The sequence below is a fragment of the Pristiophorus japonicus genome, chromosome 9, assembly GCF_044704955.1.
Source record: "Pristiophorus japonicus isolate sPriJap1 chromosome 9, sPriJap1.hap1, whole genome shotgun sequence".
In the NCBI taxonomy this organism is placed as follows: Eukaryota; Metazoa; Chordata; class Chondrichthyes; family Pristiophoridae; genus Pristiophorus; species Pristiophorus japonicus.
Window position 1 is genome coordinate 18,253,217 of NC_091985.1, and position 14,334 is coordinate 18,267,550.

At 45.0% G+C, this 14,334-nt stretch overlaps 2 protein-coding genes across 5 annotated transcripts in view; one reads left to right on the forward strand and one right to left on the reverse strand.

Annotated features, from left to right (window-relative positions):
- Positions 1 to 13,042, reverse strand: part of ccdc28a (coiled-coil domain containing 28A) — a 63,900-nt gene extending 50,858 nt beyond the window's left edge. Inside the window, exon 1 of the mRNA XM_070889103.1 lies at positions 12,749 to 13,042. The gene's annotated coding sequence lies outside the window, so the exon portion shown is untranslated. The remainder of the gene's footprint in view (positions 1 to 12,748) is intronic.
- Positions 13,043 to 13,158: 116 nt separating this feature from the next.
- LOC139272948 (NHS-like protein 1) overlaps positions 13,159 to 14,334 on the forward strand; it is a 252,393-nt gene continuing 251,217 nt past the window's right edge. For 2 of the 4 annotated variants that reach the window (XM_070889105.1, XM_070889110.1), the window contains exon 1: positions 13,193 to 13,548. The gene's annotated coding sequence lies outside the window, so the exon portion shown is untranslated. Of the gene's footprint in view, positions 13,549 to 14,334 lie in introns of all 4 variants that reach the window. The other 2 variants (XM_070889108.1, XM_070889106.1) reach the window with 2 other exon arrangements.

Genomic DNA, 14,334 nt, shown 5'->3' on the forward strand with positions numbered 1-14,334 from the left:
GAAATATGCTGATAGGGCGAGATGAAGTGGGGTGGGACGAGGCTCATGTGGGGCGAGGCTCGTGTGGGGCATAAACACCGGCATGGACCAGTTGGACCGAATGGCATGTTTCCGAGCTGCAAATACCATGTAATTCTATGTAAATAGTCCATACCATTAACTTCCTGGTTTTGAAGGAAGTGAGCACATTGGTATTGGCACACATTTAAAGACCAGTTGGATGACCAGTTTCGCTTTATTTACTCTCTCAAAACTGGTCTCTGTTGCAATACAAAAAGTATAAATCACCACACACAAGTGCAGCGGGGAGTTATGCCTGATTCATCATTTTAGAATTTGCAACACTCCCGAGCAGCTTGCATGACGCGGGGACACCCATGAGGATGCTGGAACTGGAGATCTTATTCTACCACCCCCCACACCCCTCAAGACTGTTCCAGTCAGCAGACAAACGGTTAGTACAATATGTTTACTTGCCTCTCTCCTGACTGAAGGTGGAAGAGAGATACTGATTTATATAGTGCTTTATCACATAATCAGGACATCACAAAGCCCATTGTAACTAATTATTTACATTTAATGTGCAGTCACTATTGTGTAGGCAAATCAACCTGCCAATTTGCATATAGCAAGTAAGATGAACAAGTCAACTTATTTCTGGTGGTGTTAGACAGCACATCACACACAACACAAAAGCAAAATACTGCGGATGCTGGAATCTGGAATAAAAACAGAAAATGCTGGAAATCTCAGCGGGTCAGGCAGCATCTGCAGAGTTAATGTTTCGATGACCCTTCGTCAGAACTGGAGAGTGTTCGGGAGGAACAGATTCTTAAACACTAAAGGGGCAGTGGAAAAAAGAACAAAAGGGAAGGTCTGTGATAGGTTGTAAGACGAGAGCGATTAGAGAGACAAAAGGGATGATGGGCCAAGTTCAAATGGTAATACCAAGAGTTAGAAAAACATTAGTAAAGATAGGGTGTGAATGGTGGGATTATGACCAACTACCCTTAGAGACAAGGAGAAAAAAAGAACTCCCTGCTCTTCTTTTGAATAATGCCATGGGATCGTTAGCATCTACCTTAACTATTGGGACAGGCAAGTGACACCTTGGTTTAACATCCCAACCAAAAGACAGCACCTCTGACAATGCAGCACTCCCTCTGTACGTTAGCATAGATTACACGTTGAATTTCCAGAGTGCATCGGATCAGCCATGATCGTATTAAATGTCGGAGCAGGCTCGAGGGGCCGTATAGCCTACTCCTGCTCCTATTTCTTATGTTCTTATTGAACACATGACCGAAGGAGCTCTGTAAGCAGTTTCAAAACCATGAGACTACTTGGGGAATAAAAACCTTTATTTCTCCAAAATGTTCTTTTTCTTTGCCCCTCTCCTGATTCATGCTGACGTCTTTCTTATTCAAGGGCACCAAGAGCAAGAGGATAACTAAAGAACCAGTGGGTCCATTACAGACCAAAAAGGAAGCATATCTGTGGAGGTGGAAGACGTGGGTATGGTTCTTAATGAATACTTTGCGTCTGTTTTCACAGAAGAGCGGGACGATGCAGACATTGTAGTTAAGGAGGAGTGTGAAATATTAGATCAGATAAACAGTGTGAGAGGAGGTATTAAGGGGTTTAGCATTTTTTTTCATTGATAAATCCCTAGGCCCGGATGAAATATATCCCAGGCTGTTGAGAGAAGCAATGGAGGAAATAGCGGAGGCTCTGACCATCATTTTCCAATCCTCTCTGGCTACAGGTGTGATGCCGGAAGACTGGAGGACTGCTCATGTTGTACCGTTGTGTAAAAAGGGAGAAAGGGATAGACCAAGTAATAAAGGTCTAACCTCGGCAGTGGACAAATTGTCAGAAAAAATTCTGAGGGACAGTATTAATCGTCATTTAGGAAAGCACGGATTAATCAAGGACGGTCAACATGGTTTTGTTAAGGGATGGTCATGTCTGACTAACTTGACTGATGTTTTTTGAGGAGGTAACAAGGAGGGTTGATGAGGGCAGTGTGTTTGATGTAGTCTGCATGGATCTTAGCATGACTTCTGACAAGGTCCCACATGGCAGACAGGTCAGAAAAGTAGAAGCCCATGGGATGTACACAAGGGCAAGTGGTAAGTTGGATCCAAATTTGGCTCAGTGGCAGAAAGGGTAATGGTTGATGGGTGTATTTGTGACTGGAAAGCTGTTTACAGTGGGGTTCCAAGGGCTCAGTACTCAGTCCCTTGCTTTTAGAAACATAGAAAATAGGTGCAGGAGTAGGCCATTCGGCCCTTCGAGCCTGCATCACCATTCAATAAGATCATGGCTAATCATGCACTTCAGTACCCCAATCCTGCTTTCTCTCCATATCCCTTGATCCCTTTAGCCGTAAGGACCACATCCAACTCCCTTTTGAATATATCTCACAAACTGGCCTTAACAACTTTCTGTGGTAGAGAATTCCACAGGTTCACAATTCTGAGTGAAAAAGTTTCTCCTTATCTCGGTCCTAAATGGCTTACCCCTTATCCTTAGACTGTGACCCCTGGTTCTGGACTTCCCCAACATCGGGAACATTCTTCTTGCATCTAACCTGTCCAATCCTGTCAGAATTTTATGTTTCTATGAGATCCCCTCTCATTCTTCTAAATTCCATTGAATATAAGCCTAGTCGATCCAGTCTTTCTTCATATGTCAGTCCTGTCATCCCGGGCATCAGTCTGGTGAACCTTCGCTGCACTCCCTCAATAGCAAGAATGTCCTTCCTCAGATTAGGAGACCAAAACTGTACACAATAGTCAAGGTGTGGCCTCACCAAGGCCCTGTACAACTGTAGTAAGACGTCCCTGCTCCTATACTCAAATCCTCTTGCTATTAAAGCCAACATGCCATTTGCCTTCTTCACCACCTGCTGTACCTGTATGCCAACTTTCAATGACTGATGTACCATGACACCCAGGTCTCGTTGCACCTCCCCTTTTACTAATCTGTCACCATTCAGATATTAATCTGCCTTCCTGTTTTTATCACCAAAGTGGATAACCTCACATTTATCTACATTATACCGCATCTGCCATGTATTTGCCCACGCACCTAATCTGTCCAAGTCACTCTGCAGCCTCTTAGCATCTTCCTCACAGCTCACACTGCCACCCAGCTTAGTGTCATCTGCAAACTTGGAGATATTACATTCAATTCCTTTATCTAAATCATTAATGTATATTGTAAATAGCTGGGATCCCAGCACTGAACCTTGCGGTACCCGACTAGTCACTGCCTGCCATTCTGAAAAAGATCTGTTTATTACTACTCTTTGCTTTCTGTCTGCCAACCAGTTCTCTATCCATGTCAATACATTACCCCCAATACCATGTGCTTTAATTTTTCACACTAATCTCTTGTGTGGGACCTTGTCAAAAGCCTTTTGAAAGTCTAAATACACCACATCCACTGGCTCCCCCTTGTCCACTCTACTAGTTACATCCTCAAAAAATTCTAGAAGATTTGTCAAGCATGATTTCCCTTTCATAAATCCATGCTGACTTGGACGATCCTGTCACTGCTTTCGAAATATGCTGTTATTACATCTTTAATAATTGATTCCAACATTTTTCCCACCATCGATGTCAGGCTGACCGGTCTATAATTGCCTGTTTTCTCTCTCCCTCCTTCTTTAAAAAGTGGGGTTACATTAGCTACCCTCCGGTTCATAGGAACTGATCCAGAGTCGATAGAATGTTGGAAAATGACCACTAATGCATCCACTATTTCTAGGGCCACTTCCTTAAGTACTCTGGGATGCAGACTATCAGGCCCTGAGGATTTATCGGCCTTCAATCCCATCAATTTCCCTAACACAATTTCCTGACTAATAAGGATTTCCTTCTGTTCCTCCTTCACACTAGACCCTCGGTCCCCTAGTATTTTCGGAAGGTTATTTGTGTCTTCCTTAGTGAAGACAGAACCAAAGTATTTGTTCAATAGGTCTGCCATTTCTTTGTTCCCCATTATAAATTCACCTGATTCTGACTGTAAGGGACCTACATTTGTCTTCACTAATCTTATTCTCTTCACGTATCTGTAGAAGCTTTTGCAGTCAGTTTTTGTGTTCCCTGCAAGCTTACTCTCATATTCTATTTTCTCCCTCCTAATTAAACCCTTTGTCCTCCTCTGCTGAATTTTAAATTTCTCCCAGTCCTCAGGTTTGCTGCTTCTTTTTTGGTCAATTTATATGCTTCTTCCTTGGATTTAACACCATCCCTAATTTCCCTTGTAAGCCACGGTTGAGCCACCTTCCCAGTTTTATTTTTACGCCAGACAGGGATATACAATTGTTGAAGTTCATCCATGTGGTATATATCAATGACTTGGACTTGAATCTAGGGGGCATGATTAAGAAGTTTTCAGATGACACAAAAATTGGCCGTGAGGTTGATGGTGAGTAACAAAGCTGTAGACTGCAGGAAGATATTGATGGACTGGTCAGGTAGGCAGGAAAGTGGCAAATGGAATTCAATCTGGAGAAGTGTGAGGTAATGCAGTTGGGGAGGCCTAACAAGGCAAGAGAACACATAATAAATAATAATAATAATAACTTTTATTTATATAGCGCCTTTAACGTAGTAAAACGACCCAAGGCGCTTCACAGCAGTGTTACAGACAAACAGATAAATTTGACACCAAGCCACAGAAGAAATTAAGGCAGATGACCAAAAGTTTGTTTAAAGAGGTAGGTTTTAAGACGCATCTTAAAGGAGGAAAGAGAGGTAGAGAGGCATAGAGATTTAGGGAGGGAATTCCAGAGCTTAGGGCTGAAGGCACGTCCACCGATGGTTGAGCAGTTATAATGAGGGATGTTAAAAAGGCTAGAATTTGAGGAGCGCAGACATCTTGTGGGGTTGTGAGGCTGAAAAAGATTACAGAGATAGGGCAAGTCCATGGAGTGATTTATAAACAAGGATGAGAATTTTGAAATCGAGGCGTTGTTTAACTGGGAGCCAATGTAGGTCAGAAAGCTCAGGGGTGATGGGTGATCGTGACTTGGTGCGGGTTAGTACACAGGCTACTGAGTTTTGGATGACTTCAAGTTTACGTCGTGTAGAATGTGGGAGGCCAGCCAGGAGTGAGTTGGAGTTGTCAAGTCTAGAGGTAACAAAGGAATGGATGAGGGTTTCAGCAGCAGAAGAGCCGAGGCAGGGGTGGAGGTGAACAATGTTACAGAGCTGGAAATAGGCGGTTTTAGTTCTGCCGCGGATATGTGGCTGGAAACTCATTTCAGGATCAAATATGACACCTAGGTTGCAAACAGTCTTGTTCACCCTCAGATAGATGCTAGGGAGAGGGATGGAGTCAGTGGTTAGGGAACGCAGTTTGTGGCAGGGACCAAAGATAATGGCTTCGGTCTTCCCAATATTTAATTGGAGAAAATTTCTGCTCATCTCGTACTGGATGTTGGACAAGCAATTTGACAATTTAAATACCAAGCAGGGGTCGACAGAAGTGTTGGAGAGATAGAGCTGAGTGTCGTCAGCGTATATGTGGAAACTGACTCTGTGTTTTTGGATGATGTCGCCAAGGGGCAGCACATAGATGAAAAATAAGAGGGGACCAAGGACAGATCCTTGGGGGACACCAGAGGTAACGATGCAGGAGTGGGAAGAGAAGCCATTGCTGGAGATTTTCTGGCTACGATTATATAGATAAGAATGGAACCAGGCGAGTGCAGTCCCACCCAGCTGGACGTTGGTGGAGAGGCGCTGGAGGAGGATGGAGAGGTCAACTGTGTCAAAGGCTGCAGACAGGTCCAGGAGGACGAGGATGAGGAGGGATAGTTTACCTTTGTCACAGTCATAAAGGATGTCATTTGTGACTTTGATGAGAGCAGTTGCAGTACTGTGGCAGTGGCGAAAGTCAGATTGAAGGGATTCAAATATTGAATTCATGGAAAGATGATCACAGATTTGTGAGGCTAAACACGTTCAAGTACTTTGGACAGGAAAGGGAGGTTGGAGATGCGACGATAAGCTAGCAAGCACAGTGGGGTCAAAGGTTATTTTTTTTTTTGAGAAGGGTGATGACAGCAAATTTGAAGGAGAGGGGAACAGTACCTGAAGACAGAGAACCGATAACAATGTCGGCTAACATGGGAGCCAAAAAAGGAAGTTGGGTGGTCAGCAGTTTAGTGGGAATAGGGTCAAGAGAACAAGAAGTGGATCTCATGGATAAGATGAGTTTGGAGCGATTAAGAGGGGAGATCAAAGTGAAATTAGAAAAATGAGTTTAGGTTTAGGGCAGGTGGGAGCGTCAGATGAAGTTTGGCCCTGTGAACTAGGTGAAGGAAGGGAACTCGTAGAGGCAGCTGATCGAATGGTCTCAATCTTTGATACAAAGAAGTCCACGAGCTCCTCACACTTGTTGTTGGAGGTGAGTGTGGTGGAGATAGGGGAGAGAGGTTTAAGGAGACGGTTAGCAGTAGAGAATAGTAGCCTGGGGTTATTTTTGCAATCAAGAATAATCCTGAAATAGTGAGCAGTTTTTGTAGACAAAGAGTAATAACCGTTAGTGTTCTATGTGTTCGAGCCAAATCTGAGGGTGAATGGCTAAACCAGTTGTCCGCCACATCCGTTCAAGTCTCTGCCCTTTTGACTTGAGGGAGCGAAGATGAGGAACGGTAAGGGTGAGAGAGGGACTAATAGTGACAAGAGCATCAAAGGTGGTCATGAGGGTGTGACTGAGCAGATTGGTGGCTGAAGAAATGTCATTGTTAAAAGAGGGCCAAAGGTTGGACAGTTTCAAGTTGATAAGTGCAGTTCTAAAAGAGCTTGGAGAGAGTTTTTTCCAGGGGCGGATACAGAAGGAAGTAGGTTTGGATTGGGGAAGGGAATGTGGGTCGACAGTGATACAAGGAAATGATCAGAGATGGCTTTATCGTTAATTGATACAATTGGAATAGAAAGGCCACAAGAGATTGCAAGGTCAAGGGGGTGGCCGTGGATATGGGTTGAGGAATTTACATGGAGGGAGAGATTAAGGGAGGACAGGAAGGTAGTGAATTCAGAGGAGAGTGAACAAGATGAGTTGAGATGGAGGTTGAAATCACCGAGGATGAGAAGTTGCTCGATGCAAAGGCTGAGGGAGTAAAGCAGTGAGGATATATGCGTGATAACGCTTTTATCATCTTTGGGTGGGTGGTAGAGAACGAGAATTTTGAATGAGAGGTTAGAGGGGTGGAATAAAACAAGATATTCAAAAGGTGAGAAAATGCCAGAGGAGCAAGGGGACAGACCAAGGTATGATTTCGTGTCTGAGAGCTATACCCCCACCATGGTGGTCTGGGCGGGGTAAGTGGCAGAAGGTTTAGCCGGGAGGGGATACTGAAGAGTAGAGGAACAGAGTGATCTTGGAGTGCATGTTCACAGATCCTTGGAGATAGCAGCACAGGTAGATAAGGTGGTTAAGAAGGCATATGGGATACTTTTCTTTATTAGCCAAGATATAGATTGTAAGAATAGAGAAGCTATGCTTGAACTGTATAAAATACTCGTTAGGCCACAGCTAGAATACTGCGTGCAGTTCTGGCTACCACATTACAGTAGAGAGGATATAGAGGAGATTTACGAGGATGTTGCCAGGACTAGAGAATTTTAGCAATGAGGAAAAACTGGATAGGCTGGGGTTGTTTTCTTTGGAACAGAGGAGGCTGAGGGGAGACTTGATTGAGGTGTATAAAATTATGAGGGGCCAATAACCAGGGCGCATAGATTTAAAGTAATTGGTAGAAGGATTAAAGGGGAGTTGAGGAGGACTTTTTACACCAGTAGATGGTGGGGGTCTGGAACTCACTGCCTGAAAGGGTGGCCATGGCAGAAACGCTCATTACATTTAAAAAGTACTTGGATATGCACCTGAAGTGCCGTAACCTACAAGGATACGGACCAAGAGCGGGACCTGAAACGTTAACTCTGTTTCTCTCTCCACAGATGCTGCCTGACCTGCTGAGTATTTCCAGCATTTTCTGTTTTTATTTCAGGTTTCCTGCATCCGCAGTATTTTGCCTTTGTAGCTGGAAAGTGGGATTAGGCTAGCTAGCTCTTTTTCAGCTGGCACAGACACAATGGATCGAATGTACTTCTTCAAGTGCTGTAAATTTCTATGATATGACTAGCAGCCACTCAGTACATCGCCCAAGGGGCCTGTTCATATGTGAACACGAACAAGCAAATCGGTTAATCCTGTCTTCACCTAATGCTATACCCCCCTACACACACATTCCAGGAGTCACTGGATAGCAATATGGAGAGCTGACCTTTGGCCTCCAACCCACTCAGGCACACAGTGGTTAAATATGTCACCTCCGATGCCAGCTATGCTGAGATCAGATAACTTGGCACATTCTAGCACCTTCCATCTTTACGGAAGTCAGCACCACACCAGAGGGAAGGATAATGAGAAACAACTGGATCAGCTAGGGCTCTTTAGCCTTGAATAGTGATGTCAAGAGCAGTTCTTTTGGAGCTATGTGATAACAGGGTAGAGAAAGCAAACTCAAAGTTATACTTTCAGACAGGCCAGAGCAGCAGGATAAGAGGGCACAAGTTCAAGGTTGTGAAGGGCAAATTTAAAACAAAACTTCAAATATTTCTTTACAAGGAGGGTGATCAACAGCTGGGAAGTGGCTCCCAAGAAAGGTTGTTGAGGTCAAGACATTGACTTCATTTAAGAAACAGCTGGTTACAGATCAAGAAACTACTGGATTGTCTGAAAACACACATCTGGTTCACTATTGTCCTTTACGGAAGGAAATCTGCCATCCTTACCCGACCTGGCTGAAATGCGTCTCCAGACCCCCAACAATAAAGTTGACTCTTAACTGTCTCTGCAGTTCAAGAAGGCAACTTACCACCACCATGTCATGGATATTTCGTGATGGGCAATAAATGCTGGCCTTGTCAGCAACTGCCACATCCCAGAACAAATTTTATTTAAAAAAAGGCCCTTTTTGCTCTGCTTGCCTTGCATGCCAGGTTGACTGTAACTAAATTAACTAAGAAGAAAGTCCAACCAAAACTTTAAAACCAATAGGAAAGGGCTCCAGTCTCCAGCACTGCAAAACAGAGACTCCTTTGCACCAAAATGGGTAATCTATGCAATGGCAATTATTCAAACTCAGTATACTACGTAAAGCACTCCACCTGAAAACTGGTTTGAATAAGGGACCTTCCACTGAGAACACTCATCTACCTGGGGGTTATCAACAAGGAAGTGGAGGACATGCAGTACCAACTTAGCTCAGTTGGCAGCCTTCTCATCAACTCTTAAGGTACCTGGTTGAAGCCTCACTATGGATTGAAGCACAGAAACTAGACTGATTACCTCAGTACAGTAGAGAGGCAGTGCTACAATGTCCGAGACGCTGTCTTCCAGAAGAGACCTTACGTTGAAACCCCATCCATCTACTCTACACTTCAAAAGTACTTCACTGGCTGTATAGCACTTTGGGGTGTTGTGAGAAACTTCTTCACCCAGAGAGTGATGAGAATGTTGACGTCGCTACCACAGGGAGTGGTTGAAGCGAATAGTATTGATGCATTTAAGGGGATGCTAGATAAGCATGAGGGAGAAGTGAATAGAGGGTTATGCTGATAGTTAGATGAGGAAAGACGGGTGGTGCATAAACGCCGGCCGAATGTCCTGTTTCTGTGCTGTATATCCTACGTAGTCCTATGAGGTAGTGAAAGGTGCTCATGAGGATACGGATGAGGATACAGGGCCCAGAAGTGTCGAGGGCCCAGGGGCAGCACGGCTAGCCCACATTGCGATATGTGTGTGCACTAGGCCCATGCAACAGAGCAGGTCTCCAATCGTCCTGGTTCAACCCTTGCCACTGGACCAAGACCTAGCTCTGTCGAGCCCGTGTGGTGGCTGATGTGCATCGGTCACCACACGTTAAAAAAATCCACGCAGAGGCATCTTCCACCCCTTCACCTGGAGTTCAAGACTGGAACATAGAAACATAGAAAATAGGTGCAGGAGTAGGCCATTCGGCCCTTCGAGCCTGCACCACCATTCAATAAGATCATGGCTGATCATTCCCGCAGTACCCCTTTCCTGCTTTCTCTCCATACCCCTTGATCCCTTTAGCCGTAAGGGCCCTATCTAACTCCCTCTTGAATATATCCAATGAACTGGCATCAACAACTCTCTGTGGCAGGGAATTCCACAGGTCAACAACTCTGACTGAAGATGTTTCTTCTCATCTCAGTCCTAAACGGCCTGCCCTTTATCCTAAGACTGTGTCCCCTGGTTCTGGACTTCCCCAACATCGGGAACATTCTTCCCACATCGAGCCTGTCCAGTCCAGTCAGAATCTTATATGTTTCTATGAGATCCCCTCTCATCCTTCTAAACTCCAGTGTATAAAGGCCCAGTTGATCCAGTCTCTCCTCATATGGCAGTCCAGCCATCCCTGGAATCAGTCTGGTGAATCTTCGCTGCACTCCGTCAATAGCAAGAACGTCCTTCCTCGGATTAGGAGACCAAAACTGAACACAATATTCCAGGTGGGACCTCACCAAGGCCCTGTACAACTGCAGCAAGACTTCGCTGCTCCTATACTCAAATCCCCTTGTTATGAAGGCCAACATACCATTTGCCTTCTTCACTGCCTGCTGTACCTGCATGCCAACTTTCAATGACTGATGAACCATGACACCCAGGTCTCGCTGCACCTCCCCTTTTCCTAATCTTCCGCCATTCAGATAATATTCTGCCTTCGTGTTTTTGCCCCCAAAGTGGATAACCTCACATTTATCCACATTATATTGCATCTGCCATGTATTTTCCCCACTCGTCTAACCTGTCCAAGTCACCCTGCAGCCTCTTAGCATCCTCCTCACACCGCCACCCAGTTTAGTGTCATCTGAAAACTTGGAGATATTACACTCAATTCCATCATCTAAATCATTAATATATATTGTAAAGAGCTGGCGTCCCAGTACTGAGCCCTGCGGCACTCCACGAGTCACTGCCTGCCATTCTGAAAAGGACCCGTTAATCCCGAGTCTCTTCTTCCTGTCTGCCAACCAGTTCTCTATCCATGTCAGTACATTACCCCCAATACCATGTGCTTTGATCAATCTCCTGTGTGGGACCTTGTCAAAAGCCTTTTGAAAGTCCAAATACACCACATCCATTGGTTCTCCCTTGTCCACTCTACTAGTTACATCCTCAAAAAATTCCAGAAGATTTGTCAAGCATGATTTCCCTTTCATAAATCCATGCTGACTTGGACCAATCCTATCACTGCTTTCCAAATGCGCTGCTAATTCATCCTTAATGATTGATTCCAACATTTTCCCCACCACCGATGTCAGGCCAACCGGTCTATAATTACCCTTTCTCTCTCGTCCTCCTTTTTTAAAAAGTGGTGTTACATTAGCAACTCTCCAGTCCATAGGAACGGATCCAGAGTTGATAGACTGTTAGAAAATTATCACCAATGCATCCACTATTTCTTGGGTCACTTCCTCAAGTACTCTGGGATGCAGACTGTCAGGCTCTGGGGAATTATTGGCCTTCAATCCCATCAATTTCCCTAACACAATTTCCCGCTTAATAAGGATATCCTTCAGTTCCTCCTTCTCACTAGACCCTCGGTCTCCTAGTACATCCGGAAGGTTATTTGTGCCTTCTTTTGTGAAGACAGAACCAAAGTACGTGTTCAATTGGTCTGCCATTTCTTTGTTCCCCATTATAAATTCACTCGAATCCGACTGCAAGGGACCTACATTTGTCTTTACTAATCTTTTTCTCTTCACATATCTATAGAAGCTTTTGCAGTCAGTTTTTATGTTTCCGGCAAGCTTCCTCTCATACTCTATTTTCCTCTTCTTAATTAAACCCTTTGTCCTCCTCTGCTGAATTCTAAAATTCTCCCAGTTCTCCGGTTTGCTGCTTTTTTTAGCTAATTTGTATGCCTCTTCTTTGGAATTAATACTATCCTTAATTTCCTTTGTTAGCCACGGTTGAGCCACCTTCCCCCTTTTATTTTTACTCCAGACAGGGATGTAGAATTGCTGAAGTTCGTCCATATGATCTTTAAAGGTTTGCCATTGCCTATCCACCGTCAACCCTTTAAATATAATTTGCCAGTCTAATCTAGCCAATTCACACCTCATACCATCAAAGTTACCTTTCCTTAAGTTCAGAACCTTAGTTTCTGAATTAAGTTTGTCATTCTCCATCTTAATAAAGAATTCTACCATATTATGGTCACTCTTCCCCAAGGGGCCTCGCACAACAAGATTGCTAATTAGTCCCTTCTCATTACACATCACCCAGTCTAGGATGGCCAGCTCTCTGGTTGGTTCCTCGACATGGGGTGCTTCATTGAAACATCTGTGAACTCTTGTGGAAGCAAGTCATCCTGGTTCGAGGGGCCGCCTATGATGAAAGGTGTTGTATAAAATGCAGGTTCTTTTGCTCAGGAAGGACATTGAAGAGCGCTTGGCACGGTTTGAAAAAGAGCAGGATGTGCCTGTTAACACTCTCCCTCCAGCCCAACAGATTTGCCTGGTCTGGACATTCAGTCACTGCTTGTGGGACTTTACTGTGTTTCCCCTCACCACCACCACCACCACACACACCCACAAACAAGACCACTTTCAAGACATGAATCCAATGTAAAGCGACGTGGGATGTGCGCGAGAACGTGACTGAAGTGCAACATGAATGCAAGCTCTTTTCTTACCAGGCTTCTGGTCGCTATGCTGCAAAGTGCGGAGATGGGGTTGAGGACATGGTGGGTCTGCGACGGTGAGTCAGGTGAACAAGCGGACACAGGAGCAATGGCCATTAGGGGGCGAAGGCACTCGGAGAAGCAGCAGCTCCGGGAGAGGAGAAATGGGCCCGGGCATCCACAGCAGCAACAATCCGATCAATTCGGCCTGTCCCGAGTCTCCCGGATCCGGGCCTGGCGAATGCTGCCCGTTCCGAGACCCCAATCTCAGCGACTCGTCCCCCGGCGCTCGGTTACCCGAGCAGGGTGCTGGTTGCCATGGCGCCGCCTGCCGGAAGGGTTCGCGTCAGACCGGTAGGGCATGCCGGGAGTTGTAGTTCCCGGCCGCGCAGCGCTGCCTCAGATGGAGGGGAGAGGAACTACAGCCCCCAGAGAGCCCTGCGGTGGGCAGGGATGCGGCCTCAGCAGCAGGTACAGGTGATGGAGGCACAGTCTGCAGAGAGCTACAGCTGTTAGAGCCTTGAAAACAGGCCCAGGGGTGTCATATATTCTCCAAAACAATTGGAAGATAACTCACTGCAGCAACTACATGGATATAACTTGCGACATAACTAAGGGGTAATTCACTGCTGTAACTGCATATAGGGTAATTTACTCCAGTAATTATATATAGGGTAAATTACTACAATAACTAGATGGAATGATAGAATAGAATGGTTACTGCACAGAAGGAGGCCATTTGGCCTGTCGAGCCCATGCTGACTCTCTGCAAGAGCACTTCAACTCATCCCTTTTCCCTTGTTTTCCTTCAGGTACTTATCCAATTCCCTTTTGAAAGCCTTGATTGAATCTACCTCCACCAGCCTTTCAGGCAGTGCATTGCCGATCCTAACCACTTGCTGCATAACTTTTTTTTCTTATGTTGCTATTGGATCTTCTGCCAATCACCTTAAAACTGTGTCCTCTGGTTCTGGACCCTTCTACCAATGGAAACAGTTTATCTCCATCTACTCTGTCGAGACCCCTCGTGATTTTGAGCACATCTATCAAATCTCTCAACCTTCTCTGCTCTAAGGAGAACGACCCCAGCTTCTCCAGTCTATCCCTCATCCCTGGAACCATTCTTGTAAATCTTTTCTGCACCCTCTCTAAAGCCTTCACATCCTTCCTTCCTAAAGTGCGGTGCCCAGAATTGGACACAGTGCTCCAGTTAAGGCCAAACCAGTGTTTTATAAAGGTTCATCATAACTTCCTTGCTTTTGTACGCTATACCTCCACTTATAAAGCCCAGGAGCCCGTATGCTTTTTTAACTGCTTTCTCAACCTGCCCTGCCACCTTCAATGATTTGTGCACATATACCCCGAGGTCGGTCTGTTTGTGCACCCCTTTTAGAATTGTACCATTTAGTTTTTATTGCTTCTCCTCATTCTTTCTACCAAAATGTATCACTTCGCACTTTTCTGCGTTAAATTTCATCTGTCATGTGTCCGCTCATTCCACCAGCCTGTCTATGTCTTCTTGAAGTCTATCACTATCCTCCTCACTGTCCACTTGTGTCATCCACAAATTTTGCAAGAGTGCCCTCTGCACCCAAGTC